The sequence below is a fragment of the Benincasa hispida genome, chromosome 9 (genome assembly GCF_009727055.1).
Source record: "Benincasa hispida cultivar B227 chromosome 9, ASM972705v1, whole genome shotgun sequence".
In the NCBI taxonomy this organism is placed as follows: Eukaryota; Viridiplantae; Streptophyta; class Magnoliopsida; order Cucurbitales; family Cucurbitaceae; genus Benincasa; species Benincasa hispida.
In genome coordinates this window covers 85842546-85863503 of record NC_052357.1, presented here as the reverse complement: position 1 = coordinate 85863503, position 20958 = coordinate 85842546, and the positions used below count along the sequence as shown (strand labels likewise).

The following is a 20958-nucleotide window of genomic DNA, read 5'->3' as shown; positions in this document are numbered from 1 at the left end:
TAGGACATGGAAAAGTATACGAAATTCTTTAAAAAAAAAAAAAAAAAAAGCATGTTCCACGATCTTATTGACATGTTTATTCGAAATTAATGAGCCTGTCGTGTTTCTAGTTGTCACATTTCATCCCATAAAATCGATGTCGATGAAAATGTTGATATCTCAATTTTATTGAAATCTTAATGAAAATATCGATAAAATATACGTGTTGATTTTCTTAAAAATATATATGTATATTTATAGATGCATAGTTATTAGTGATAAATAATCAACAAAAAAAATTATAAGAAAATTTTAAGTTAGCAAATATGCATTTCACTTTTTTTTTTAACTAAGTTAAATTTTTGAACAAATATATTGATTCATATTTCTAAGTTTTAGGAGTTATATCAGTAAAAACTCCCCAAACTAATAATGAGGTGAATTTAAATCTTCAATTTAGATAATTTATTTGTAATTGGTAGTTATTTTCACTTGATTCTATTTAAAATAAATTTAAAATTATCCAACTAAAATTACTCTTCTTCAAAAATCCCATAAAAGTACCCAGAAAGAAAAATAGAAAAATGATGTGTAAATGAATAATTACTCCAGTTTAATGAAAATCCCCACTATCTAAGAATCAGAGGTTAAAATTAAACCTATTGATACAACTAATTAAATAAAATTGGAAGCTATAAAGGAAATGGTCAGAAATGGTCTCTAAGTTTTCTTCTTTCGAAATGCATTTTTTTTTTAAGATTTGTTATAATCATTTTTCTCAATCCATTTCATCCGAGATCGACCACCCACATTTACATCAAAATTTAACTTTTTTTAACTTATTTTGAGCCTTCTCGATAAAATCTAGGGTAGTTAGCACTAAGATTGATATTTTTTTTTCTAAATATTTATATAATCTTTCCAAATTTAAAATATGTGTGTTATTTCGGATAATTTTCCATACTATAATATGAGTTGAAGTGAAGAAATAAGAAAAAAGAAATAAAAAGAAATTTCCAAAAATAGTTTTTTTGTGGGTAGAACTTGTTTCTTAAAGCCTAATTTAACTTACCTATTTTTTGGGTACAAATAACATTATCCAACCACTGAATCAAATGGAGTTATTTACTATGCCTAACAAATCTTTTGTTTAGTTATGCATTCTGTGGTACATTCCAAGTCCAATAATTGAACAATCTGACAGGATGACAGCAAAGTTTGTGACTTTTTTTTTTTTTTTAAAATAAATTTATTGTAAAATTCAGTTCTAGATCTGTACTTGCTTTTAGAAATTTATTAAGAGAACATGGTAGGTTTGAGAACATTGATTACAACAACATTAAATTTAATCCTAATCTCTATTTATGGAAGCTTTTTGATTCATTTAACTTAGTACTAAAGCTAAACTCACTAGAAAAATAAAAGTATTAAAACTTAATATCATAAATTCAAATCTATAATGGTGAGCATCTAGTTCAAATCTGAATAATATTGAACATCTAGATTTTTGGTAAATTTATTATCAAAAGTTTTTAATTTTTGAAAATGGATTTTATAAACAGTACTTGTACCATACCCAAGTTTTTTGTGTTTGTAATTTGATTAAGAAAGTCACATGTTCATTTAGGAAGGATGACATGAAACTATTTAAAAGGTTTTGGGTGTGAATAAATAAGTATAAATTTCAAAAATTAAATAAAAAATAAATAATTATCAAATGAAATAATAAAAACAAAATTATATATATAATTTCTCAAAGATATGTGACAATAATTAACCCATTTATTATTAAAAAGGTACAATTAAGTAGGTTAAGATGTCTAATTATGTATTTTATTTTATTTTCATTTTAGCATGTTTCTATATCATTTCATTTTCAAACATGCAAAATGTTAATTTAACTATTTTGGTTTTTGTTAATGTCTAGTTTTAATATATAGAAGGATAATTTAATTCAAAATTTATGTATTGATGTATAGGGAAAAATCTTATTATTAACCTTTATATAATAAAGTAGGCATATTTAAAAATAAAATATATATTAAAGTAGCACATCGAATTGTATTTCAATATACATATGTTTTTTTTTTTTTAGTGAATATCAAAATTGTATTCACAAGCACTATTGTTAATTGTTAATTGAACTGTGTTTGTTTTGGATTTATTTTTTTAAAAATATAAATAAAATATTATATTCATAAGAAAAAAGCATATAATGTGAACAAACTTCATCAATTTTGTTTGAATAAAAAAATTATTGGGAGGATGGAAGTTAGTGAAAGAGAATGGAAATAATAATGAGGTTATTATGATTCGATTTTTAAGGAGAAGCTTTTTGGGTGGATAATTGGGGATGGGGAGGTTCAGTTTCCGCAACCAAACGAAATCAAAGCATATGATTTGAATAATGAGCACTCCATATGATTAGGTTATGGATATTGGAACATTCGCAAATGGCTACATAATATATAATATAATATAATATAATATATATAAAAGCAACTTATTATTATTATTATTATTTGGGCAAAATTATGTTCAAAATCTTTCCACGCCCATAATGAGCTCTATTCATTTGGATTCTTTTGTTGACGTGGCTTCTAATCCTTCAATCACTTTTACTTTGAATATTTACATTCTCACTCTACTTACTTTTGGATATTTGTAACTACACCCTCCAAAAAAAAAATATATATATATATATATATATATATATTTATTATTTGTGGTGATTACTTGATTTTTGAAAATTACTTTTTGCAATGTTTCAAAAACTAAAAATTGTATTTTTTTTAACTAATAATTCACCTGTGCTGTTTAGGAAGAATGAAAAACCATTCTAAAATTTTGATGGGAAGACAAACACAAGTTTCAATATTGAAAAAAGAATCCAATAATTATCGAGATATGTACGCTACTTGATTTTAGAAAACACTGAATTAAAACGAGATTAAATATATGATTGGATATATCCATAAATCAAAAGCTTGATATTGATATTCAAGATTAACCTTCTAAAGAAATTCAAGATTAATCAACATCTTTGGAAACTTTTATAAATTCTATTAACACATAATGAACAATCATCTATTCATCTTAATGTGAATATGTGTATTAATAATAAGATTTATAGTTGTTTCATTAAAAAAAAAAAAATTATGACTTAGTTTCGATGAAGAAATAATCATGTCATAAATTAAAATTTTGATATATTTCTTTATTGATGTAAATATCGTTGATATTAATATTTTATTGATTAAAATCTTAATATAGACATTAAAAATATTTTAATCTTTAGTGACAAACAATTTACTCAAATAATTCCCTCTTGTTTTGTCTTGTCTTCTCATTTTGATTATTGTGCTTTCAAAATATTTCATTTGATATTTGAACTTTAAAAAAATTGCCATCCTCAAATCCAATCTTTCAAAATTTATAATTTAATATTTAAACATCAAAAGATAAATGACTTGGATGGTTAAAATAATAGGTACATGCATATAAAACAATTAAACTCAAAGTAGTAGTAGATATAATTTAGATCAAATTTTTAGAGTTTATAAGTGATGAACTATATCACTAATAAGATCAATATCTATTAATGATAGAGTCTATCATTGATTGAGACTATCAACAACAGACTCTATCACTATATGTACAATATTTTAAACATGTTATTATATACTTAATTAATAGCCTACAGATTGTAATTAAAAAAAATTCAAGACATTTATTCTCTAAGTGGGCCGGACGATAATACTATTGGGCTTCATAGAAACAAAATATAAATGGACCTAAAGACCCACCCGTTACGACCCATGACATTTGGAGCGTAAAAAGTCCGCTATCTGGTAGCGTATTTCGCAAGCGACTCAATCTCTACATAAATCCATTCTCGCCCGAACTTCACTCTCTCAATCTCAGGCTCACCTTTCGTTTATGGTTGTATCATTTCCCCAGGTTAGAGTTCTCCATCGTGTCTCTCAGTTTCTTCATTCTTTGTCATAGGGTTTGCTTCTAGAGTTTTATTATTGCCTAGTTCTTTGCATTTTATGGCATTAATATCTTTCCGAGGTAATTTTCGCGTTGGATCTTCTGCTTTGTGTTTTGATTTTTGATTTACTCATACACTGGTTCGAACTTCTAGGGTTTTATTGTTGCTATCATGACCCAATGTAATACGGACCATTCCAGTAGTACAATCTTCTTCCCGTCAATTTACTGTTACTCCATTTCTTTTATCTTTAACTAATTGCATTCATATTCTTAATTTACTGGTGATTTGAGATAAGGAAAATTTTGGAGTATTATATTTTTCATATTAGTTCTTCGTCTTTACCGATAACAGTGACTTAGTATTTTCGGATCATATGCATTCGCAAAGAGGTATTAGATTAAAATCCCTTGATTGCTTTAACCATATGCGCTGCTCCGTAAATATTTGAATTTGATTATAAAGGATCGGAAGTCTAGCATTATCTTCGGAAACTAAAGAGAATTGTGAGCTTCTTTATGTGTTTTTCTTAAATCTTATTTAATTTCTAGAGCAGTGCTACTAACACTAACAGGGAGATATTTTGAAATAATACATGTATTGTATCCGAATTCTACTCTTTGATTTATCAAATAGGTTAGGTCATAACTATATGTGTTCTAACGAAATTGTGGTGCTCTTGGTATGATATTTGATAAGAAATTTGTATAATTTCAGATTATAAAAGTCATGGACAAGAAATGTATTTGACCGGAGGAGAGTACTTTGTAAAATTGCTTTGGTTAATTAAATGGCACAACGCAATGCTTCTGGTATGGCATTGAAATTGCTTTGCCGACCGAAAAGTGGTATATGCACTCCGTTCCCATCTAACGTTGTCTCTGATTTTGTTTGTTTTGTTGTATTTTTCTCCGTCTTTGATCAATTAGTAGACCTATTCTATGTATGTGCGATAGTGGTTTGAAGCACTTGTACGCCTACGGAAAAGTGTTAGGGGCATCTATAAAGGCTATTTGTCTTTTAAAATGTAAGGCAAATTGCAAAAAGCGCATTTGAAGTATAAAGTATGATGATACTTGTAATTATATTCTCAAATTTTCAATTATAAAAATTGGGCCTTCAAACTTTTATAAGTGATAAAATTGGACCCCTCAAACTTACAATAATTGTAAAAATTGGAGACCCCCAAATGATAAAAATTGAACCATCAAATATATACAATTGTTATAATTTCTACAATTACGCATGTTTGAAGGTCTATTTTAAAACTTTTATAAATTTTAGGATTCAATTTTTAATAGTTGGAAGTTTGATGATATAAGCAAGTACTACCATATTTTAGAGGTGAGTTGTGCAATTTGCTTTAAAATGTTTCAGCGTACACACGGGTGGAAATGCCCTAATTACATTTTGGCTATTTGAAAGGCTGAGGTGTATCACTTGTGTAGGAAATGTGATTGTTATTTGATTGACGGGAGAATAGACGACATATTGTTTTTTTTTGTTAGTTTCTTTCCCTCCTCTATTTCTTTTCAATTGTTTGTTAAATTTGATATCTGTTTACACTTTGGTTGTTAGCTTTTTTCTCCTTTAGTTTGGGGTGAGTGACTTGAGCTGCTTCGCCATGTTAATGTTGAGCTTAAAGATGAGAAGTGTCACGGGATGGAAGCATAGTATGCGTATATGATAAAATTTTTCCCCTACGACACTAAGGAATCCTCCTTGATTAGCCTATAAGTTGGATCCAATTTTTCCAAAGACACCCACTAAGGCTCACGAACCCTAGAGTAGGTTGTTTGCTTGACTCACGTTTGAGAGGGAGAAGAGAAGAACACACTTGATTGTGGAAATAATGCTTTATTATCAAATATCATGAAAACCACAGTACACACTCAAGAAGCACTCTACTTACAAGACCAAACTCTAGGGATTATGAAGAGAATTACCTGCTTCACAATTGAAGTCTCAAGTAATGTTCTAGTAGTTATTGGACAAGCCCCAACCTTCTATAATTTATATTGGTGGGAGGAGCCTACAAATGAGGAGTTAGTGGAGGAGTAGCCCAAGTGGAGGTTAATCGCCCACTATCCTACAAAATAGCCTCCATGTCACACGATCTCCTTCGTTTAAGGAGGGGACATGCCCACTACTTCCCCTTTTTAGCTCAACTACCCACTTTCTATATATAGCACACCACTACCCTACATTTTAGGACCACTCTCCACAATCCACTTTAGTAGGTAGTTGTCCTTGGAAGTCTCCACCTTTGGTGTAGCCTCATCCCATGTGTGGAACATGATCTTCCCACCTTTAGGGGAGTTTTCCAATTCTTCATGAGTCACGTGTGCAACATGTGCATTGCCCGCTCGTGGCTGGCAGGTTGAGCGCAGGCTGCACCTCTTATGCATTGCCTTGTGTGTGCGTGTTTATCGCTCGATGCTTGACGCATGTCACAATCTAACTTCGAGATAGTAGATAGTGAACCCACTTGTGTAGATAGTGCAATGGCGAAATGTGAGTGTCGACACATCTGACAAAGACAGAGGGCCAAGAGAAGTGCCATGATGCGACCGAGGAGGACGGTGCATCATCCAACACACCAACATAAGTGAACAAGCATGCCATGTTGAACGTTAAGCAGAAAGCCAAGCAACCATGTCATTAGTGGTGTCAGTGACAAGCTTAATGGGGCCAGATGGAGCCTTTGGCCGTGACCTCGGAAGGTGGGGTTCCATTGTGAGTTTGGACGAGCGGCTCTAGAGTTAAGCTGTATATTAATAAGATATGCAAGCACGTTGAATTTCATGTCAATCAGAATTCAGAAGGCCGCGCTACGTTGGTGAGTGATCGTTGGCCACATTTCGTATGCCTGAGTGACAAAGAGGAAAATGTTCAAAATACACTATAGGGGGAGACATGGTGTCAACTCTCTATCACCCATGGACCCTATGGCCTAAGTGAACTACCCCGTGACACATGCGCGTGTCATAGTGTGGGGGGACATTATAAGACAAGTGTCTTGGGTGTTTTCCATCGAGAATAGGATTTCATGGATAGTGTCGGACGACATGGGTGTACTGGCATTGCACCCCTTCCATGGGTCGGAGGTTCGATGTAGCATCCGATATGCCATTTTAATTCGACAAGGACTCATAAGGGTTTAATTCTCGATATGTCCAGATGGATCGATGTTCGAGAAGTCCCGAGTTGGAAAGTTGTCCACAGGGTGGTTGATAGCGTGCTCGAGCAGGAAAGAGAAAGTGGATGACATCCCGATACTCGGGATGGCATCCTGAAGGATCAGTAGGACTCGATGGTTCCTAGTTGGCTTGATACTTGTCTGAGTTGCCCCGTAAGCATTGTAATGGCCTGATAAAGCCTAATAGGCGACCATTAGGTTAGTAGAAGCTCGGTAGGCACTGAAAGTAGGCCGATAGAGCCCGATAAGCATTGTTATGTCTCGAAAAGCCTTGATGAGTGTTTGAATCACTCGATAAGCCTCGGTGAAGTTTTATAAGCCTTGGCTCAACGAAGGGTCCGAACTCATCTCGATGAATTTTTGAAGTGATGTAGATATATTGAGGATGTGTTGTTGGGAACTAAGATGATGAAGAGAGATGCGACGTTGTATTGTGATGACCTTAGCCTCACATAGGGGCAAGGTTGAGCCTTAGAACTTGGCCTAGAGTAGAGGCAAGTTGATTAGAGTCGCACATGAGGAAAAATACACGTACGGGTGACGTGTATGGCCGAAGGAAGTTTAGTTCCACATGAACTTAGTTCGGTTGAGGATGAAAGAACCTCGCTTAAGATCCGACAAAGCTTCAAAAAATCGAGCAAAAAGTGAACTGGGACTTGAGTTTTCTTTAAGGCTGACCATGATCGTGTGAATCATGGTACCGCATGGTTGGAGAAGTATGACCGTGACATTTGGTATTAGAGCAAAAGTTGGCTCTGATACATTTGGTATCAAAGCCACTCTTTTTTAGTGGAGTTAGATAAGACAGAGAGAAATAAACTCGAAGGTTGAATTGAAGACTTCATAGATGCTTCATGAGCGCCAGTTTGGAAGGGCATATGTGAGTTAGTATCAAAGACAGTACGTGGATTGAAGTCAGATTTCGCCATTTAGAGAAATCCGTCCCATCAAGAAGAACCAAACTCTTTTGCCAAGAGTTGGTTGTTCCATTGGCAAGAAGAAGTATAGAAGGTGTACCAGGTAGGTGCCTTCGGAAAAACCATTACCATTAGAGGGATAGTGTTAATGGTTGCAAGCAGAAGAACCGGGGGTCAAGGAGACATGCACAATTCAAGTGCATTTGTGTATCAAAAGTCTGTATGGGCAAACGTCCTGGCTAGTAGAGCCAAGTGATTGGGAAGTAACTTACAAGAACGAGTTGTTATCCCGCGAGAATGCTCCTTTTGTGTGGAGCTATAGTGTCCCTTAAGTCATTTCACATGCCTAAATGGGATAGCTTCACAGTTTATTGGGCCAGTGCGCGTTGGAGATGACCAATAATTCAAAGAAAGAAAAGAAGTTGAATCAAGAGCAAGAGAAGTATCTTCGCAGCGTTGCCACATGAGGTGGCCAGTGAGTCGGTTGAAGGGTAGTGCCAATGAAAGAGGGGGTTTTGTTTTGTTTTTCAACTTTGAAAACATGTGGGTAGGTGCCATGATGCGTGAAATTCCGTGATAGGCTTGCGTGCCTCACCTTGAGGGGTGCATCTTAATGTATGCTTATAGAGTGTGTTATAGCCTTGATGATGGCCAAGTTATGTGGGATGAAAAGATATCCTTTTTAGTGGAGGGGGGAGGATGCCAAAACTTTTTCCATGCATATATTGTGAGTCTCGGAGGCCAAGTCCTGGAGTGGGACGCAGGAGGCCGGTGGATGGGATAGCTCATATGTATTGACACTTTCCATACTTGGTCTGACGTACATTATTTCAACGAGTCTGTTAACAAGCCAACCCATTTTTGGATCATCATTGGGACGACGTCGAGATTAAGTAAGGGGAGAGTGTTATAATCCCACGAGAATGAAAGTGGATTGCAACCTCAAGTGTCTCATCGAGGACGATGACAGTTTAAGTAGGGGAGAGTGTCACAATCTAACTTTGAGATAGTAGATTGTGAACCCACTTGTGCAGACAGTGCAATGGTGACACGTGAGTATCGACACATGTCAAAGACAGAGGGCCAAAAGAAGTGTCATGATATGATCGAGGAGGATGGTGCATCATCCAATATACCAACATAAGTGGGCAAGCATGCCATGTTGAACATTAGGCAGAAAGACAAGCAACCATGTCATCAGTGGTGTTAGTGCCAAGCTCAATGTGCGCCAGATGGGGCTTCAGGTCGTGACTTCGGAAGGTGAGATTCTGTTGAGAGTTTGGACGAGCGACTTTAAAGTTAGATGTATATTGATAAGATATGCAAGCACATCGAATTTCATGTCAATCGAAATTTAGATGGGCGCTCTATGTTGGTGAGTGGTCGTTGGTCAGATTCCATATGCATAGGTGGCAAAGAGGAAAATGTTCCGAATACATTATAGAGGGAGGCATGTTGTCAGCTCTCCACCATTTTTGGGCCTTGTGGCCTAAGTGAGTTACCCCATAACACATGCATGTGTCATAGTGTAGGTGAACCTTATAAGACAAGTGTCTTTGGTGTCTTCCTTTGAGAATGGGATCTCATGGATAGTGTCGGATGACACGGGTGTGTCGGCAATGCGCCTATTTCCATGGGCTGGAGGTTCGATGTAGCACCTGGTATGCCATTTTTATTCAATAAGGACTAAAAAGGGTCTAAGTCTCGATATGTCCAGATGCATGGATGCTCGGAAAGTCCCGAGTTGGAAAGTTTCCTATAGGTTGCTTGATGATGGTTTTCGATAAGCGTGCTAGAGTAGGAAAGAGAAAGCGGATGACATCCTAACATTCGAAATGGCATCCTGAAGCATCAGCAGAACTCGATAGTTCCCGGTTGGATTGATACTTGCTTGAGTTATCCCGGTAAGCATTGTAATGGCTCGATAAAGCCCAGTAGGCGACCATTAAAGCTGACCATGATCGCGTGTGAATCATGATGTCGTATAGTTAGAGAAGTACGATCATGACGACGCATGCCTGGTTTCACGGTCATGCTTGTCTAGGGCCTATTGCCCATGGCCACATGCCCATCTTAACCCCTTTTATCATGCTTTCATCTTATGTATTTCATTTTGTAAGTTAGTTTGCTTTGTTAGTTCATCTTGTTGTAAGTGACCGCTCGCCCATGTCTATATACAAGGGTGATAGTTACAAAATTGTTTAGAATGTACTAGATGGGGATAAGACTAACCATCATATTCTCATACCCAGAGTGGTATGCTATAAAGTTCTTGTTGTTGCCTATTGCTTTTTAGCCTACTACAATCTTTCTTCTCTCAACTCATATTTTCAAACGTTTGCAAAAACCTTTTTCCTCTATACCCCTTTTCTAAAACTGTTTTCTCCAAAATGGGAGTAGAGGTTGTGAGAGGCACCTAGTGTGCCATTGGGTATCTGAATTCGAATTGACTGGCTTGTTTGTGAATGGGAGCAATTGTGACAGTTAAGTGAAGCTTGTGAAGCTTCAGAAAGTGCGATTGTGACAGTTAGTATCAGAGCCAAGTTGGCTTACAGAGGGAAAAATCAGTAATCATGTCGGTGACAAAGAACATGAACAAGTCCCAAGTGGATAGGTTGGTAGAGATGGAAGAGCAAATGCTCTACCTAAGAGAAGTCCCTGATAGTATTCATTTCTTGGAAACTTGATTGCAAAAAGTTGTTGAAATAGCCGACGAAATTGATGTGGTAGTTGGCCACCTAGACGAGTTATTCGTCAGAGAATTGATGATGAGGGTTGAGACCCTAGAAACAAAGGCTGCACGATTTGGCAGTTTTGAGCGGGGAGATTGCTTAATGGGCTTTGTTGCCCATATAGAGGAGCTCTTGAAGAATTGGACGACTCCTAGCTATAATTCAGATGGTAACTAATTTGTTTGAAGATTTTCAATCAGCTCTCGACATTGTGAGAGTCGAGATTGCAGATGTGAGTGCGAGGGTGAATCTCACTATCCGAGCAGTAGGGAACCAAGCCCCACCTGGGGGACCAATCCAAGTAAATAGGATAAAGATCTCGGAACCAAAACCCTTCTGTGGGGGTGTGGGATGCAAAGGCCTTGGAGAATTTTATTTTTGACCTATACCCCAAGGTGATGAACACCGTGACAGAGGAGTCGAAAGTCACACTAATAACCATGCATCTAGCTGAAAATGCAAAATCGTGGTGGAGATCATGATTTATGGACATGCAAGAAAGACGTTGCACGATAGATACCTAAAATAAATTGAAACAAGAACTTTGTTCACAGTTCTTTCCGGAGAACATTGAGATTTTGGCCCAATGGAAACTTTGAGAATTGAAACATACAGGCAACATCTGAGATTATGTGAAACAATTTGTAGGACTTATGTTAGATATATGTGACATGTCCGAGAAAGACAAAGTTTTTTGCTTTGTTGAAGGGTTGAAACCATAGGAAAAAACGAAGCTGTATGAATAGAGAGTACAAGATCTTTCTTCTGCCTATTCGGCAGCGGAACAACTATATGACCTCAGTACAGACTCAAAAGACGTGAGAAAGCAACCAACTTCCTCAAATGGAGGAAATAGAAATAGTTGTTCAAGTCCTCCTAAGCCTGGGGCAGGAGAAAAGAACACAGGTGGGGTTCGTAAGCCATTCCAACAAAAATTTGGGAACAATTGGTAAGGGTCGTCACAGCAGTATAATGGCTATAATCGTCCACCGACCTGCTACATATGTAGAGGACCACATAAAACAGGTGAATGCTCGAATCGAATGACCTTTAATTCCTTCCAAGCCACCCTAGCATCGGGCTCAGAAGATAAGGCCGAAAAGGTTAAGCTTGTACCTGAACAGGTCGAAGAGAATGATAATCATAGGATGAGAGCGTTGAAATTCTTGTTCGCTCTCTAGAAGAATATGAGAGAGATAAAGGAACCACTAGAAAAAGGACTCATGTATGTGGATGCGTGGGTCAACCAGAGATTGGCCAAGGGTAACATGGTCGATTAGAGTCAAACCCACAACTTCATGATTGAAACGGAGGCCCGTCGTCTGAACCTACCCTGGGAAAAAGACGCTGGAAAAATGAAAGTCGTGAACTTCGCAGCCCTACCTATTATGGGGATAGCAAAAAGAACACCAGTGAAATTAGGGGATTGGAAAGGCCTTGTCGACTTCGTATTGTTAAGATGGACGATTTTGAAGTTTTGATGATGGAATTCTTACTCGAACACAAAGTTATACTGATGCCCCTCGCCAAGTGCCTAGTAATTACTAGGTCTACACCCATCGTAGTTCAAGCTAATATCAAACAATTGAATGGGATAAGAATGATTTCAGCCCTTCAATTGAAAAGGGGCCTTGCCCATGACGACCCGCGTTCATGGCTATTTTGATTGAATCAGTCAAAACTGTGGAAGAGAAGGTCCCTCAAGACGTCTTGTGTGTCTTGGAAAAGTATCGTGATGTCATGCTAGATAGTTTGCCCAAATCTTTACCTCCATGGAGGGGGATCCACCATGAGATTGAACTTCTACCAGGGACAAAGCTACCCGCTAAGAACGCATATCATATGGCATGGCCAGAATTGGTCGAACTCCAAAAACAATTAGATGAGTTGTTGAGCGTAGGGTTTATTAGACCAGTGAAAACTTCTTATAGAGCTCTATGCTGTTCCAAAGAAGGATGGAAGCCTTTGGTTATGCATTGACTATCGAGCTTTAAACAAGCTCATTGTTCGTAACAAGTACCACCTACCCTTCATCACAGACTTATTTGATTGCCTCCATGGCGCCAAATATTTCTCAAAATTAGAACTTCGATTGGGGTACTACTAGGATTAGATTACCGAAGGAGACGAACCTAAGACAACCTGTGTTACTAGATATGGGGCCTTTGAATTTCTCGTGATACTCTTTGACTTCACCAATGCCCTAACAACTTTTTGTACACCGATGAATTAGGTGTTCCACGAATACCTCGTCAAATTTCTCACAATATATCTGGATGATATCATGGTCTATAGTGTGTCAACGGAAGATCACCGATGCCATCTCCAACTAGTCTTCGAAACTTGAAGAGGAACCGACTATACGTAAAGAGAGAGAAGTGCTCATTTGCCCAGAAGCGTATAAACTTCCTTGGCCACGTAATCGAGTATGGTCGAATTGGCATGGAAGAGGGAAAAGTGGTTGCTGTATGAGATTGGAAGGTGCTGACATTTATGACGGAGCTACGTTCCTTCCTTAGACTAGCCATTACTATAGGCGGTTCGTAGAAGGATTTTCTAGAAGGGCAGGACGTTTGATCGATTGTTGAAGAAGGACAACCATTGGAGTTGGACTACTGAATGTCAAGTCATTTTCGAGGGCTTGAAGAAAACGATGATTGAAGGGCTAGTTCTTGGAATTTCCAACGTGACCAAACCTTTCGAAGTTGAGACAAATGCTTCTGATTTTGCGTTGGGTGATGTTATTCTTCAAGACGGACACCCGATTGCTTATGAAAGCAGAAAACTGAATGATGCGGAGAGAAGATATAGCCTCTGAAAAGAATATATTGGTAGTAGTACATTGCCTGAGGGCTTGGAGACAATATCTCTTAGGGGCCAAATTCGTGGTCAAGACAAACAATAACTCCATCTGCCACTTTTTCAACCAACCAAAATTATCATCAAAGCAAGCACTATGGCAAGAATATTTAATAGAATTTGATTTCTAATTTGAGCATAGATCGGGTAAATGCTACCAAGCGGCAAATGCTCTTAGTCAAAAGAGTGAACATGCAGTCCTATGCATGTTTGCGGAGTGGAATTGTGCGCGAAACTATTAAGGCTCACTTGACAAATGATACATCGGCTAAAGCCATTATATAGTTAGCTAAAGAAGGGAAAAGGCACCAATTTTGGGTCAAAGACGATTTACTTTATGCCAAGGGTAATCGCTTACATTTTTCGATCCGGTGAGCTATGAAGATTACTAATGAAAGAGTGTCATGGCACGCCGTAGACAAGACGTAATGGTTGGTAGAGGACTTATGCTGTTAAAATAAGGTTACTATTGGCTGAGTCTCCAAGATGATGTCATGCAATTTACCAAGACTTGCCTTGTTTGCCAGCAAAATAAAGTCGAAAGGGCGAAATTAGTGCGCTTGTTGGAACTTCTACCTTTGCTTTCTAGATTGTGGGAGAGTGTATCCCTTGATTTCATCACCCATCTATCCAAGGTTGGGGAGTTTGAATCAATCCTTGTTATTATCGGTCGGTTTTCAAAATATGCTACATTTATCTCAATGTCGATGATATTTACGACCATGATGACTATCCAATTGTTCATCAAGCACATCGTGAAATTATGGGGTGTTCCCATGAGCATCGTTAGTGATCGCGATGGAAGATTCATTGGAACCTTTTGGACGAAATTGTTTAAGATATTGAGATCTACGCTGAATATTTCTTCCAGTTATCATCGTCAAATGGATGGCCAATCTGAACATTTTAACAACATGCTCAAAGAATATATGCATCATTTTATCGACGCTCGACAAAAGAATTGGGTTCAGTTGTTAGATGTTACCCAATTAAGCTTTAACAATCAACAAAGCTCCTCAATCGAAAAGATGCCCTTCGAGATAGTATGTGGTAGATAGCCACTCATGCCACTCCTGGTGGACCACCCTTATGCAGGCAAAAGCTTTCAGGCACATAACTTCACCATAGAGTGGAGTCAACCTCCGAGATGGAATACATCTACTTAAAGGAAGTGTCTAAGAGAATGAAGAAGTGAGCCGATATGAAGCACAGACCCCTCGAGTTCCAAGTTGGGGACAAGGTTCTGATTAATCTGCGACCAAGACAATTCCATTTTCAGGACCATAGAAACCAACGCCTCTTACAAAAATATGAAGGACTGGTTGAGGTGATTGAGAAAGTCGGGGAAACCTCATATAGGGTTCAGTTACACTCATGGATGAAGATCCATTCTGTCATCCACGGGAATATACTGAAGCACTATCACCCCGACCTTAATGATGAGCAGCTTAACGTACTGACTCGTCCACCCGTCATGATGAAGAATCCAACTGAAAAGGAAGTTGAACAGGTTCTAGACAAACGTACACTCCGTATTGGAAGACCAAGACGGAAGCTGACAGAAATCTTGGTAAAGTGGAAAGGCCTCCCCGACGAAGAAATCAGTTGGGAGCGTGCAAAAGACCTGAAGAATGTTGTTCCAAAGGTCGTTGAGTTTGAGCAGAGTCAGTTGACGGGGACGTCAACTAATTAAGTGGAGGAGAATGTCACGGTCATGCTTGTCTAGGGCCTATTACCCATGGCCGCATGCCCATCTCAACCTCTTTTATCATGCTTTCATCTTATGTATTTCATTTTGTAAGTTAGTTTGCGTTGTTAGTTTATCTTGTTGTAAGTGACCGCTCACCTATATCTATATGCAAGGGTGACAGTCACAAAATTGCTTAGAATGTACTATATGAGGATAAGACTAACCATCATATCCTCATACCCGGAGTGGTATACTATAAAGTCGTTGCTATTGCCTAATGTTTTCTAGCCTACTACAATCTTTCTTCTCTCAACTCATACTTTCAAATGCTTATGAAAACTTTTTTCCTCTAAACTCATTTTCTAAGTTCCTAGTTCTAATGAGATTAGATACCTAAGTTTAATCTTTTGAATTGGTCTAATAGGATTAAATTGATTTCCATAAAAGATCAAATTTGTAATAAATCTATCTATAAGGAACCTTTTGTCTAAGGTGGATTTTGTCTATGTTGGGGTATTTAAGCTGATAGAAAAGGAACACCCTTACCTGAGAACCTACCTGGAAAGGTAAATTAGATAGATTTGCTACAAGCATGTAACAGTTGATCAAAGACTTCGTTAAAGAGTTTAATGGATGATGATCAAAAGTTGTTCAACTTTCCAAAGTAACTAAACTTTCCAAAGTAAGAGTTACTTTTGGGAAAATCTAAAAAGTCATTTAGTTAAAATCCTTAGCCATGTTTTTTCTAAGTAAACTAAACCCTAGATTATAAAATACTCAATGGGAGGAAAAGATGTATATGATATGTCAATTCCACTCACATTCTCCCTGAATGTTTCACGCCGTGAGATTCATGCTTGGCCTCGTGGTGTCCTGAGAGCATCCCCCTTCAGATGGTGTTTGCATGAGTCAATATCAAGGTGGACAGAGAGAGTATTTATAGTAAGTGGGTAAAAGATGTATGTCAACATGTCCTGCGATCTCCTTTATTGGTTTGCACCGTGAGATCTTTTTGCACGACCTCGTGGCGCCCTAGGAGCGTCCCCCTTCGGATGGTTTTTGTGCGGTTGGTCAATATCAAGGTAAACTCCAGAAACCTTATTGAGCCGGTCTTACCCCTGAAATGGGAGTCTTATTAAGTCGGCGGTGTTGAGCCAACCTTTAACTATACAAATCTAAAGGTAGTCCCGAATAAGCAGGAGTTCATTGTTAGTTCAGGATTAAGATCGAGTTACCTAGGTCATCTAGGTGAAATAGTCAGTCTTAAACAGTAAATAACGTTATAAAGTAAGAGTGACTTATTTCTTGGTTCTGATCTTATGCAAACTCATTGCATAGGACGTCCCCATTCCTCATGTCATAACATGTACGAATTAGGATCACATCATATGTAGCACTTTAAAACTCTTTGTAACAACTACAGAGTAGGCCGCATCCAATGGTGTAACTAGAATAAGGTACCCAACCTCATTCATGTACCATAGATCATTTTGACTATTTACTCGAACCTGATCTACTATTATGTCTCCACATAAAGTTTAAGTACTCATACAATAGTCATGAGTCTTAGTTTATTGGATTTAGACTTTCGTACAATTTATGAGATTAATAACAAGTATATTGATTATATAAAACCCAACAGAAAATATATTTAAATATGATTTAAATATATGAAGATGAATTTGTGTAAAAATTAATTTAATATTGAATATTAAATTAATTAGAATTATTTAAATTATTTAAATAATTATTTATTAATTTTATTTGAAAATTAATAAATTTTGATTTTAGAAATAAAATATTATTTAAAAATCAATTTTGGATTTTTGAAAATTGAAAAATCACACAAACTTGAAAAATGGGTTTTTCAAGTCATCTTCAAAGTTGCTTACAAGGAACCCACCACCTCTTCTTTGGTTTTACTCCAAGCATGAACTGCATTCCATGTAGCACATCTCTTTGCATGATAGTCTGCAATATATTGAAGAGTTTGGAGTGAAGAAAAAGAGAGGATGAACCGACTGAATTTTTGCTAAAAATTCGAATGAAGAAGGTGCTCTTCAATGGGTTGGTTTAGTGAGCTTTCTCCATATTCCCTTTGATTCCAACTTATTTTGAGTCTCACAACTCAATCTAGAGCACCAAGAGAATAGTGTGGAAGATCTTATGGTGGTCTACACAAGGATTCAGAGGATTTTATAGCTAGAAATGGAGATTTCGTTGGTTCGGCCAAGGTATGTTCTTGAAACACATTATACTCTGTTTTTAGCATGTTTCTTTTCAACCAAAATTAATGAATTAGAGTGCTTATGGATCCTGATTTTTTCCGCTGAGTGATGGTGTCGATCCAACAAGGAATTGGAGCTAAAAGCAGAGAATAAAATTAACAGTAGGCCAGAATCTCTTTTCTCTAAAGGGAAAAATCATTCTAAGAGGAATTACAACAACAGAGGCCAAAGGATGAATAAAGACAGAATAGTATTAAAGTGTTTAATATGTCACAAGGAATGACATTTTAAAAGAAATTTTCCTGAGAGGGGTAAAACTTCCAGAAGAGATGAAAACATAAGGTATAAAGCCTATAACAAAGAAGACACTAATCAGAACAGAGACTTTATATGAGATTATCATAAAAGAGGAAGGGAACATGAAAGAAACAACGGACCTGTTAGAGATGATATCTTTGAATATACTGTGGTCTTGGCAGTATCCAACCAAAAGGCCATGGAAATTGAAATTGGGGAGGAATACTAGGTTTTAGACTCAGGATGTACTGATAACTTGTAGAAATACAAGTTATTCTGCCTTTTTTTTTTAATCTAAAACAATTAGGAAAAAGATTTGAAAATGCGACGATTTGCTAAGAAAATTCATTGAAATAATTGAAACATGCGATCCCATGCACTCAATGCCTAATCTATCTATTTTAAAGCTAAATCATTTTGTTTAAGTGTAGAATGACTGAAGATGCGGTCAAATGAGAAATCTCAATGCTTGTACATGATCACATAGCTAGGCGAGTCAGTGACTCCAGACGGTGAGACATGGCATGACACTTGGGCGGTGGAGGTCAAATCAAAGATTGAGTTGGTGGCTAATAAGAAAACTTCATTGTAGAGCCAATGAACTTCTGACGCGCAGCAAGCGACGCATCATGGTATGGAATTTAATGTACCTTATTAACAGAATCATAAGTAAGAGAAAAAAAGCTATCTTCATCGTCTGTAAATAGCGATGAAATCGTCATGCAAGGAAGAATGTGCCAAGAGAAGAATCAAGAGTACAAATTCTGTCAAAATGAGCCCTTTCTCTTACATCCATTCAAAAACCTTAGTGAAAGCTTTGGTTTCCTGTGGGAGTAGAAGAGGAACTCCATCTTTCCATACCTACAGTAAAATAGTCATTGCAGAAGTCGAGGGAAACAAGAAATTGTGCACCACAGCTTGACTCCCTTTCTTTATTCTTTATCTTAAAGCGTATTTGTATTGTTTAACATTGCAAAGAATCATTTCTTTAATGAATACATATTTAGTCTGACTTTCATCCATATTCTCTTTATTCATTATGAGCAGTTAAATCTTTCATGGGTTGAGAAACATCTAGCTAACATGAACTAAGTAATATTTAAATCATTCGTTTTACTTGTTTTATGTATGCCTAATGAAATACTTGGATAACTCGAAAGATTACCCTAAGTAGATTAAATCTCAGTTTGAGAAAATTAGAGATGTAGAACTCATAAAACAAGAAGAGAGATTCCTTAGAAATAAGTAACATCTTTTGCATTACACACTCATCGCATGCATCCTAGAGATAAAATAATGTGGCCATGTACACTGAGAAGTGTAAGTTCTAATTTCTAGTGCATCACGTGAACACGTGATTTATATATTCACTTAGGAATTGTTAGCGAATATTCTTCTCAACCCTATCATCGCATATTCACATTCCACAATCATCGCATATACTGTTTCACTCAAAGTATAAACCCCCGTCGTATCTAACTTAGTGTTTAAGTAATATAAAAAATCAATCTGATTTGTATCAATTGCTTCAAGATCAAAGCAATTAGACTTTATTGCATACTTGTAAAGAAATCCCTAAGTTCGACCTTGGACTCACCAAAACTCTAGTTGAGCTTGCATTTGGGTTCAATTAGATAAAACAATGCGTTATAGCATTACAATTAATATTCATTTCATCACATGTTTTGACTGCATCAAGTTTTTGGTGCCATTATCGGGGATTGCGGTAGCTAAGTGTGTTAAGACTACTGTTTTTTATTTTCGCAGACCTCGATTGCTGGTGTATTGCACCTTGACTGCGAAAAGGTATAAATGTTATATGAGTGAAGGGTCCACGTCCAAGCTTGTATACGACCTAGAAATTGAGAGAACTTTTCTCAAAAGACAAATAACAAATTGAAGAAGACAACAGAATAGAGCTCGAAGGATGGCAGAGCAGCAAAATCATCCGGAAGTGCCACGAGCAGTGATCAACAATGAAGACGATGCACTTGCCAACCCCATTCTATTGGCAGACGGTCACAATAGACCGATTAGGGATTATGCATTACCCAACTTGTATGATTTCTCATCAAGAATCATGTGATCAGCCTTGGATGGGACTAAATTCGAAATGAAGACCATAATGCTTTAAATGATTTAAACAGCTTGTTAATTTGGAGGAAAGTATGACGAGGATCCCCACGACCATTTAAGAAGTTTTAATGAAAGCTACAATACATTTGTATTTCCTAACATCACCCTAGAGGAAGTGAGACTCACATTATTCCCATTTTCACTATGCGATGATGCTAGAAAATGGGCATACTCACTTGAACCAACATTCTGGGAATAAGTAGTAGAGAAGTTTATCAAGAAGTACTTCCCACCAACGGAGAATGCAAAGAGAATAAGGTAATTACTAAATTTTAGCAAGAAGAAAATGAAACACTCGGCGATGCGTGGGCAAGATTCAAGAGGCTAGTGAGAGATTGCCCACATAACAGACTCCCTAATTGTTTGCATATGGAAATTTTTTATTATTGTTTAAACTCAGCCTCACAAACAACAATAAATGTTGCTGAAGCAGGTGGACTACTGACAAAACATACATTGAGGCTAAGAACATTCTTGAAAGAATTTCAAAGAATCATGAAGACTGGCAAGAAAGTAGATATAGGTCAAAGTCGAGTAACAGAAGTCAGAATAATGATGCTATCACCTCACTGTAAATGCAGGTGAACGCGATGACTAATTTACTACAATCGACGACCATGACCAAATTTGGTATGAGGAGTGGGCAAGTGAACGCAATTGGTCAGATGACTAATGAAAGTTGCGTTATTTATGAAGAACCTCATTTTTTTAGGTATGCCCACGCAATCCACAATCTGTCTACATCAAGAATAACCCTTATTCCAACACCTACAATCCCGATTGGTAAAATCACCCCAACTTTTCATGGGGTGGTAATCAACAACAACAAGCCAATTCGCACAACACCCAAAGAGATGGACCACCTGGGTCCATCAAAGACAAAGTAGGCAATAACAAGTAGCTAGTACCTATCACATGACCTCTAAG

The 20958-nt window shown here is 36.9% G+C and overlaps 1 long non-coding RNA gene across 1 annotated transcript; it reads left to right on the top strand.

Annotated features, from left to right (window-relative positions):
• The first annotated feature begins 3812 nt into the window (after nucleotides 1–3812).
• On the top strand, nucleotides 3813–18913 carry LOC120087075. The gene is made up of 3 exons (XR_005484412.1): nucleotides 3813–3939; nucleotides 4691–4821; nucleotides 18327–18913. It is a non-coding gene; the product is annotated as an uncharacterized LOC120087075 (long non-coding RNA).
• Nucleotides 18914–20958: the final 2045 nt, after the last annotated feature.